General features: G+C 41.4%; 1 protein-coding gene across 2 annotated transcripts in view; it reads left to right on the top strand.

The window, feature by feature from the left end:
• The first annotated feature begins 7949 nt into the window (after positions 1–7949).
• Positions 7950–8678, top strand: part of ANXA4 (annexin A4) — a 70797-nt gene continuing 70068 nt past the window's right edge. Inside the window, exons 1-2 of one of the 2 annotated variants that reach the window (XM_080683859.1) lie at positions 7950–7977; positions 8135–8195. The gene's annotated coding sequence lies outside the window, so the exon portion shown is untranslated. Of the gene's footprint in view, positions 8196–8678 lie in introns of both variants that reach the window. The other variant, XM_080683857.1, reaches the window with a different exon arrangement.

The raw sequence follows: 8678 nt of genomic DNA, 5'->3' as shown, positions 1-8678 counted from the left end.
CCCTCTGTGGGAACATAGAGTTCATCAATCACATTCCCCAAATGTCAAATTCCTGCTGTGTGACCCCAGGAGAGCCTTGCTTCCCTTGCTTGCCATCTACATAAGAGGAGCAAGGGCTACAAGCAAAAGAACCCCTGATGGCTGCAGTTCCCAAAGAAAACTACTTTTGGAAGAAAATCTCCTGAATGTTTGTCATTTCACCCTTCTTTCATTTCTTTATTTAAAAAAAAATTTTTTTTTTTTTTATTTCAGAGAGGAAATGAGTGAGAGAGATAGAAACATCAATGATGAAAGAGAATCACTGATCGGCTACCTCCTGCACACCCTCACACTGGGGATCCAGCCCGTAACACGAGCATGTGCCTGCCCTTGACTAGAATGGAGCCCAGGACCCTTCAATCTGCAGGCCAATGCTCTATCCCCTGAGCCAAACCAACTAGGCCACCCTTCCTTCATTTCTTTCCTATAGTCTCTTAAACTCTTAAAAGGTTCTTGGGGGACGTAATTCACAAGCTAGAAACTAAATGATATGTAACACTCTCAGTTAGATACTATTTCGACTACGTAACTGATATGCTAAACCAGAACTTGGGGTCACTAGAAGAGGTCACAGGATCATTCAAGTTCTGACTTGAGTTACTTGACTTTCCAGAACCTGCCACTCCTTCTTTTAACTCTAAAGCTGGAAGTACCAGTAACGTAAAGAGGTAACCATAGGTATATACACAAAAGAATTAAAAACAGCGACTCAAACACATACTTATAAGTCAGTATTCATAGCAGCACTATCGACAACAGCTAAAAGGTGGAAACAACCCAGGTGTCTGTTAACAGATGAATGGATAGTCAATATGTTATGTATGTACAGTGGAATATTATTCTGCCATAGAAAGGAATGAAGTTCCGATGCATGAAAAAACCTTGAAAATATCATGCTAAGTGAAAGATGCCAAACACAAAAGGAAAAATATTGTATGATTCTACTCATATGAAACACCTGGAATGGGGAAATTCATAGATACAGAAAGTAGGTTAGAGGTTACCAGGCAAGGATGGGACTGGGAAATTATCATTAATGGGTACAGAGTTTCTGTTTACGGTGGTGAAAAAATTTGGAAAGTGGTGTTGGTTGCACAACATTACATATGTAAGTAATGCCACTAAATTGTACACTTAAAATGGCTACAAATAGCAAGTTTTATGTTGTATACATTTTACCATAATAAGAAGGAAAATAAATAAATGGGTTCAACTTCAACTAAAGACACCAGAAAAAGCCCTAACTGGTTTGGCTCAGTGGATGGAGCGTCTGCCTGCGGACTGAAGGGTCCCAGGTTCAGTTCCGGTCAAGGGCATGTACCTTGGTTGCAGATGCGATCTCATCAATGTTTCTAACTCTCTAACCTTTTCCCTTCCTCTCTGTAAAAAATCAATAAAATATATTTTTTAAAAAGACACCAGAAAAAGAACAACAGAGCAAACATAAAGAAAGTATAAGAAAAGAAATAATAAAGATTAAAGCAAAAATTAATGAAATAGAAATAATAAAGTCAACAAATCAAAAGCTAATTCAAACAGGAGGGGAAAGCTAATTAAATAAATATAAACAAATCAGAAATAAGTAATTATAATAAAATATGGTAAGTGCTAAAAGAGATACAGAAATAAAGCACTATGAAGAAACTCCTCACTGTAGGGGGGAGCAGGAGAAGGCTTCACAAAAGATACAATTTTGAACTGTGAACTTGGGAGAGAAGAGTAGGAGTTTTCTAGGGCACAGAGCCTGGGAGGTGTGTGTGTGTGTGTATGTGTGTGTCTAGCCCAGTGTCTCAAACCAGGGTGTTTAAGAAATGCTTACCAAATGAATAAACATCTTCACTATATTAGTTCACAATGTGTCTTTTGACTGTCCATGGATTTTAAAGTGTAAAATTTCCTAAACCCTTAACTTATAACTTTTGGATTTGTCCAATTCCACTCTATAGTCTTTCATAACAAAGCAGTGTCATGCTATTTTCCTAAAGACACTACATTAGAATTTCCCAACTCTGTCTCCATTTCACCTGAAATGAGGCCTTCAACAACCAGGCCTGAATAGAAACCAAAATTGATAGTGCCTGTTGAAAAGAAAACTGAAATTCACAAGGACCTTAAGGATTCATATGAGAGTGGGGTGTGCCCATCCTGTGCCCCAGCTTTAGGAGTTGGTGTTTGCTGTGGGCATTTGAGGTGCCAAGGAAGGTACTGGTGCTTCATGGGGTCTGCAGCGTGTGGCTATGCAGGTTGTTCGCTGCACAGGAGCTCCTGGCAGAGTTTGGGGGGCGGGGGGCTGAAATACACAGCCTGTAGTCCTCTAAACGAGCCGTGCACCCTGGGATTTTGTCCACCCTGATGAAAGAAGCCTTTTTCTATTTGGCACAAATGCGTCAGTGAGTACGGACCAATTGCAGCCCTGTGTTTCTGGCTGGCATCGTTACTGCTGCCCTGGCCAGAGGAGAGTCAGTACCTGGGAGTCCCTGTCTGTCCCTTCAAAAAAGCTCCCTTAGTCCTCTTCAGCTTCAAAGCTGCTGTTCAGAGGATCTATTCAAGCCCTTTGGAGGATGACTAACCCACCACCGGCAATCCACAAATGGAGAGTTATCTTCTGCCAGGAGACCAAAAAAAGCAAACACAAGCTCATCTTCCCCACGCCGCTCTTGGGCCTGCGATTGCCTCTCATGCCACTCTGCCACTAGATGGAGACCTCGCCCAGGAACCAGAAACAGACCTTCCTGAGGGCTACACTGGGGAAACAAAAAGCGGGTAAGCAGGAGCGGCCTGCCTGGGTAAACGGACTTAAATTTGATCCCAGCTTTTTCATTATGTAATTTGGGAATGCCTTGTCACCCTACCACGCAATTTTGTTAAATGGAATGAAAGTTTCACAGCATTCATCAAACTTGTATAGACCCTCTTCTCCTTTTCTTGTTCATCTAACGGCATTTCAATCTGCAGATGTTCAAACCCTATCCAGGAGATAAGTCAAGCCACTGGGAACACATATCCTTGATACCTGATATTTCTGGGAAATACTAAGAAGCTTTAGTGATAACATAATGGGGTATTGTTTAATAAATTCTGACTCCAGGCAACCAATAGCTATTAGTCATGTTGCATTCTTTTTTTTTTTTAAAGGGGGGGTGTCATAATTTACATACACTTAAAGGTACACTTTTGAACTGTACTGTTTGATGCACAAATGTATACACCAGTGTAACCACCACCCCAGCTAGGACATAGAACATCTCCATCATGCTGTTAAATTTTTTTGTCTGCCTTCAAAGTCAAGCCCCATGACCTGAAGAAGACCCAGAGCAGTGCACACAGTGGGGACAGGGAGTACGCAGCCTTGAGGATAACGTGCACTGTAAGACACTAAGTACAGTTCTTAATGATTCACAGCCCTCTATTTTTGTGTTTTTCTGATCAAATAAAGCAACCATTTATTTTTAAGAAAGAAATGGAGGGCCCCAGGTGGCCACAATAAAGCAAACAACGCATAAAAAGAAAGAAATGGCATTTTAGAACCTGTTTATTTTAGCCAGAGTTTTAGTAGTATAATTTTCTTCCAGGTACGTAAGCACAGGAAATTCTCTAAAATATGTTCTGTCATTGCTTCATGATTTAGTTCTTGAGTAGTTCTTTCACTGTGCCGTTGTTAGGCTGCAGCGGAGAAAATGATCCAAATGGTTCAGTGAGACCAGCGATTTGTGTTGAAAACCTTCTTTCTGGGATTCATCAGCCCAGGATTTGGATTCACTTGTCAGCCTGCATTACCTGTGTCCCTTTTACTAAGCTAGAGAAATGACGCGATTTCTACTGAGATGACTCCTTTGTTGTAAACTTTTTATGGAAGCATAACATGCATCCAGAAAAGAGCACAGCTCAGTGAATTTACACGTCAACACACCTATGTAATCAGCACCCAGATTAAGCAACATTTTACAAAAGCTGTTATAGCAGCATTATTTGTAATAACCAATAACTGCAAACAATTTATATGTGAAACAATATATAACCCCAAAAGCCCTTCTAGTCATTCCAAAGGTAACCATTATGATGACTTCTAAAAACAGAGATGGCCCTGGCCCGTGACTCAGTTGGTTGGAGCATTGTCCCAAAATCAAAAGGTTGTGGGTTCAATCCCCAGTCCAGGCGTGTGCAGGAGGCAACTAATGTTTCTCTCTCACATCTCTTCCTTCCTCTCTCTAAAATTCATAAACATATCTTTGGTGAGGATAAAAAAAAAAAAAGAGATTAATTTTATCTGCTTTGGAACTTTCCATAAATAGAATCACATAATAGGTGCTGTTTTGTGCCTGGCTTCCATCATTTAGTGTTTTGAGAAAGGCAGTCATGTCATTATATTGTAATTCTTTCTCTTGCTCTATTCATGTTCCGTGGTGTGACAATTATCCATTTCACTACATACTAGAGGCCCAATGCACGAAATTTGTGCAAGAGTAGGCCTTTCTTCCCCTTGGCTGCTGGCACTGGCTTCCTTCTGGCACCCGGGACCCAGGCTTCCCTCGCAGCCCGGCTTTGTCGTCTGGTCTAATTAGCATATTACGCTGTTATTATTATAGATATTGTTTCACATATAAATTGCTTCCAGTTGTTGGTTATTACAAATAATGCTGCTATAAAAGCTTTTGAAAATACCTTTTTAAATATATATATTTATTGATTTCAGAGAGGAAGAGAGAGAAACATCAATGATGAGAATCATTGATCAGCTGCCTCCTGCATGCCTTCTACTGCGATCAAGCTCACAACCCAGGTATGTGCCCTGACCAGGAATCCAACCATGACCTCCAGGTGCACAGGTCGATACTCAACCACTGAGCAACACAGGCCGGGCTGAAAATATCTTTTGATGTACATTAGCTACACATTGCTGGGTCATAGAATCTGCATTTGCTCAACTTAAATCCATGCTGCCAAACTGTTTCCCAGTGTGGTTGTGCTAATTAAACCCCCACCAGCAGTGTATGAGGAGAGGTTGTTCCAATTTGACAATCCTATCTAATAAAAGAGTAATATGCAAATTAACCATCACTCTGCTACACCCACAAGCCACACCCACTGGACAATCAGGAGCAAGTATGCAAATTAGCCCAACCAAGATGGCTGCAGCCATGGAGCGAGCAGGAGGCTTGGGTTTCCCTGGCAATGGAGGAAGCCAAGCTTTCCGCACACCCTGGCTGGCCCAGGCCTCCACTCAAGGCTACAAAGTTTCAATTATAGAAGATAAATAAATCCCAACAAAAATGGCTGCAGCCGTGGAGCAAACAGGAGGCTTGGCTCTGCTCAAAATTACAAAGTTTCAATTATAGAAGATAAATAAATCCCATATACCAGGGCCTCCGCTTGGGTCACCGGGGGGCATGACCGGCCTGCAAACCACCACAGGCCCCTCACCCAGGCCTCCCCATGCCCCAAGGGAACCCCCAACCTGATCCAGGACACCCTTCAGGGCAAACCAGCTGGCCCCCACCTGTGCACCAGGCCTCTATCTTATCTAATAAAAGAGTAATATGCAGATTGACCATCACTCCAACACACAAGATGGCTGCCCCATGTGGTCAAAGATCCTGCCCCCATGTGGACACAGATGGCCACCACAAGATGGCCAGCAAGGGAGGGCAGTTGGGAGGGACCAGGCCTGCAAGGGAGGGCAGTTGGGGGTGATCAAGCCTGCAGGGGAGGGCAGTTAGGGGTGACCAGGCCAGCAGAGGAGAAAAGTTGGGGGTGACCGGGCCTGCAGGGGAGAGCAGTTGGGGGGGACCGGGCCTGCAGGTGAGAGCAGTTGGAGGGGACCAGGCCTGCAGGGGAGGGCAGTTAGGGGCAAACAGACTGGCAGGGGAGCAGTTAGGCATCAATCAGGCTGGCAGGGGAGTGGTTAGGGGGTGATCAGGCTGGCAGGCAGAAGCAGTTAGGGGCAATCAGGAAGGCAGGCAGGCGAGCATTTGGGAGCCAGCAGTCCTGGATTGTGAGAGGAATGTCCAACTGCCCGGTGGGATCGGGCCTAAACGGGCAGTCGGACATCCCTCGAGGGGTCCCAGATTGGAGAGGGTGCAGGCTGGGCTGAGGGACACACACCCCTGTGCACGAATTTCATGCACCGGGCCTCTAGTATTTTATATAATTAGTCTTTTTCATTTTAGATATTTTAGTGTGGACAGTGGTATCTAATCTGGACTTTAATTTGCATTTCTCTGATGACTAATAAAATCAAGCACTCTTTCACATGCTAGGACTATTTGTATATCCTCTTTTGTAAAGTGCTTGTTCAAGTCTTCTGCCAATTTTCTGCAAAACATTTGAGAAGGCACTTAACAAAAGTTTTTAATTATTAATTTTCATCTTGAAATAATTTTAGACCTTGGCAAAAATAGTACCAAAAAATTCCAATTCCTTTCACCCAGCTTCATATCTTGATATCTTATATAACTGTAGTCCAATTATGAAAATCAAGAAAGTAACATTGGTACTCATCTACAGACCTCATTAAAACCTCACCAATTGTCTCACTGGTGTCTTTTTCTGGACCATGATTCAATCCAGGGTTACACATGTTTTTTAGTTGTTATGTTTCCTTAGTCTCCATTAAGCTGGGATAGTCTTCTTCACTCTTACATTATCTTAATTACTTTAACACTTTCAAAGAGTACTGGCCAGTTATTTTGTAAAATGCCCACAATTTGTATTTGTTTAATGTTCCCTCAAGATTCATTCAAGGTATGCATCTTTGAAGGAGTGATGTTGTATCCTTCTCGGTGCATGACAGCAGGAGGAACTTGTTGTCAATATGTCTCAACAGTGGTGATGCCAACTTTGGTCACTTGGTTAAGGTAGTGTCTGCCAGGTGTCTCCATTGTGAAGTTACTTTTTCCCCTTTGTTGTTAGTAAATACCTCTTAAAGCTACATGTAAATATCCTATTTCGTGTCCTTCTTTTGCTCTACGATGTTTTTAATGTATAGTATTATTTATATATTCTTATTAGTCCACTTTTTTATAAATGTATTGTAAATATCTTAACCTACTCTAAAGGCTTGCTTTAAAAAATATAGATAGGTAGGTAGATAGATAGATAGATAGATTGATTGATTGATTGATTGATTTCAGAGAGGAAGGGCGAGGGAGAAAGAGATAGAAACATCAGTGATGAGAGAGAATCATTGATCAGCTGCCTCCTGCACGCCTCTCACCAGTAATCAAGCGCTCCCAACCTGGGCATATTCCCTGACTGGGAATCAAACTGTGACCTCCTGGTTCATAGGTTGACACTCAACCACTGAGCTACACTGGCAGGGCTAAAGGCTTCCTTTTTCACTCTCTTCATGTCTTTTGATGAACAGAAATTTTTAAGGCTAATATAATTAAATTTATCATTTTTTTCCTTGTGGTTGCCACTATTTGAGTCCTGTTTAAGAAATCTTTACCTGTTCCTCAGAAATCAGTTCTCTCAATATTTTCCAGGAAAGAGGGATGTTACCCTATGCAATTTCTCTGTGATCAGTAGGTTACAAAACGGAAAGTGAGATGCCAAGACATTTTAGCTACTGGGATAGAAGCTAGTAAAAACTTACATGCTAAGATTTAGATTAAGCTGGCCAGTGGTCTACCCCAGAGGTAACTTAGAATTTTTAGTAGAGGAAGAGCTTACACTAAGATGTCAGAAAGTATTCAACCATAAAGGCATTCAAAGAAAAACATGAGGCAGTTCAAAAGTCATGTAAACATAAAAACAGTGCCCATAATACCTTTGACTCAGTCAGTGTTTAATAAACATTTGTTGTTTGATCAAGAAAAGAAAGAGCCTGGCCGGTGTGATTCAGTGGCTGAGCATCCACCTATGAACCAGGAGGTCAAGGTTCGATTCCTGGTCAGGGCACAAGTCCAGGCTCGATTCCCAGTAGGGAGCGAACAGGAGGTAGCTGATCAATGATTCTCTCTCATCATTGATGTTTCTATCTCTCTCTGCCCCTCTCTTCCTCTCTGAAATTAAAAAATATACGTATATATATATTTTTAAAGGAAGCTTTACCTATCCCAAGGTCATGATGACATTTACTTATTTCTTCTTCTAGAAGCTTTATTGTTTTTCCTTTCATGGAAATTACAATCCATCTGCAATGGACTCTCTTCAAGGTAAGTACCAATATTCATTATTTTTCCAGTTTTATTGAGAAATAATTGACATAAATCACTGTATAAGTTTAAGGCATACAACATGATGGTTTGACTTATAGATTTATGAAATTCATTATTTTTTCATATGATATTAAATTAATCTAGCACCTATTACGGAAACATCCATCCTTTCTTCACTGCACTGCCACCTTTGCTATAAACCTAGTGAGTGCATGGGTGAAAGGCTGTTTCCTCTCTCTTCTGTTCCATTTGTCTATATATCTATCTTTGTGGGAGTACCATACTAATATAAGGGCCATATTATTAAATATTGATGTCTTTCTATTTCTGCTTTGATCTTCTCCTTCAAGACAGACTCGGCTATTTTTGGCCCTTTGCTATTCAGTCTACATTTTAGAATCAGTTTGTTAATTTCCATACGCATATCATAAACCCTTGATAGGATGATTTAAATTGTGTTGAATCTGTAGATGAATTTGG

This window comes from Plecotus auritus, assembly GCF_963455305.1.
Source record: "Plecotus auritus genome assembly, chromosome: 8".
NCBI lineage: Eukaryota > Metazoa > Chordata > Mammalia > Chiroptera > Vespertilionidae > Plecotus > Plecotus auritus.
Note: the sequence above shows the minus strand (reverse complement) of the source record. Positions and strands in the feature narration are given on the sequence as shown.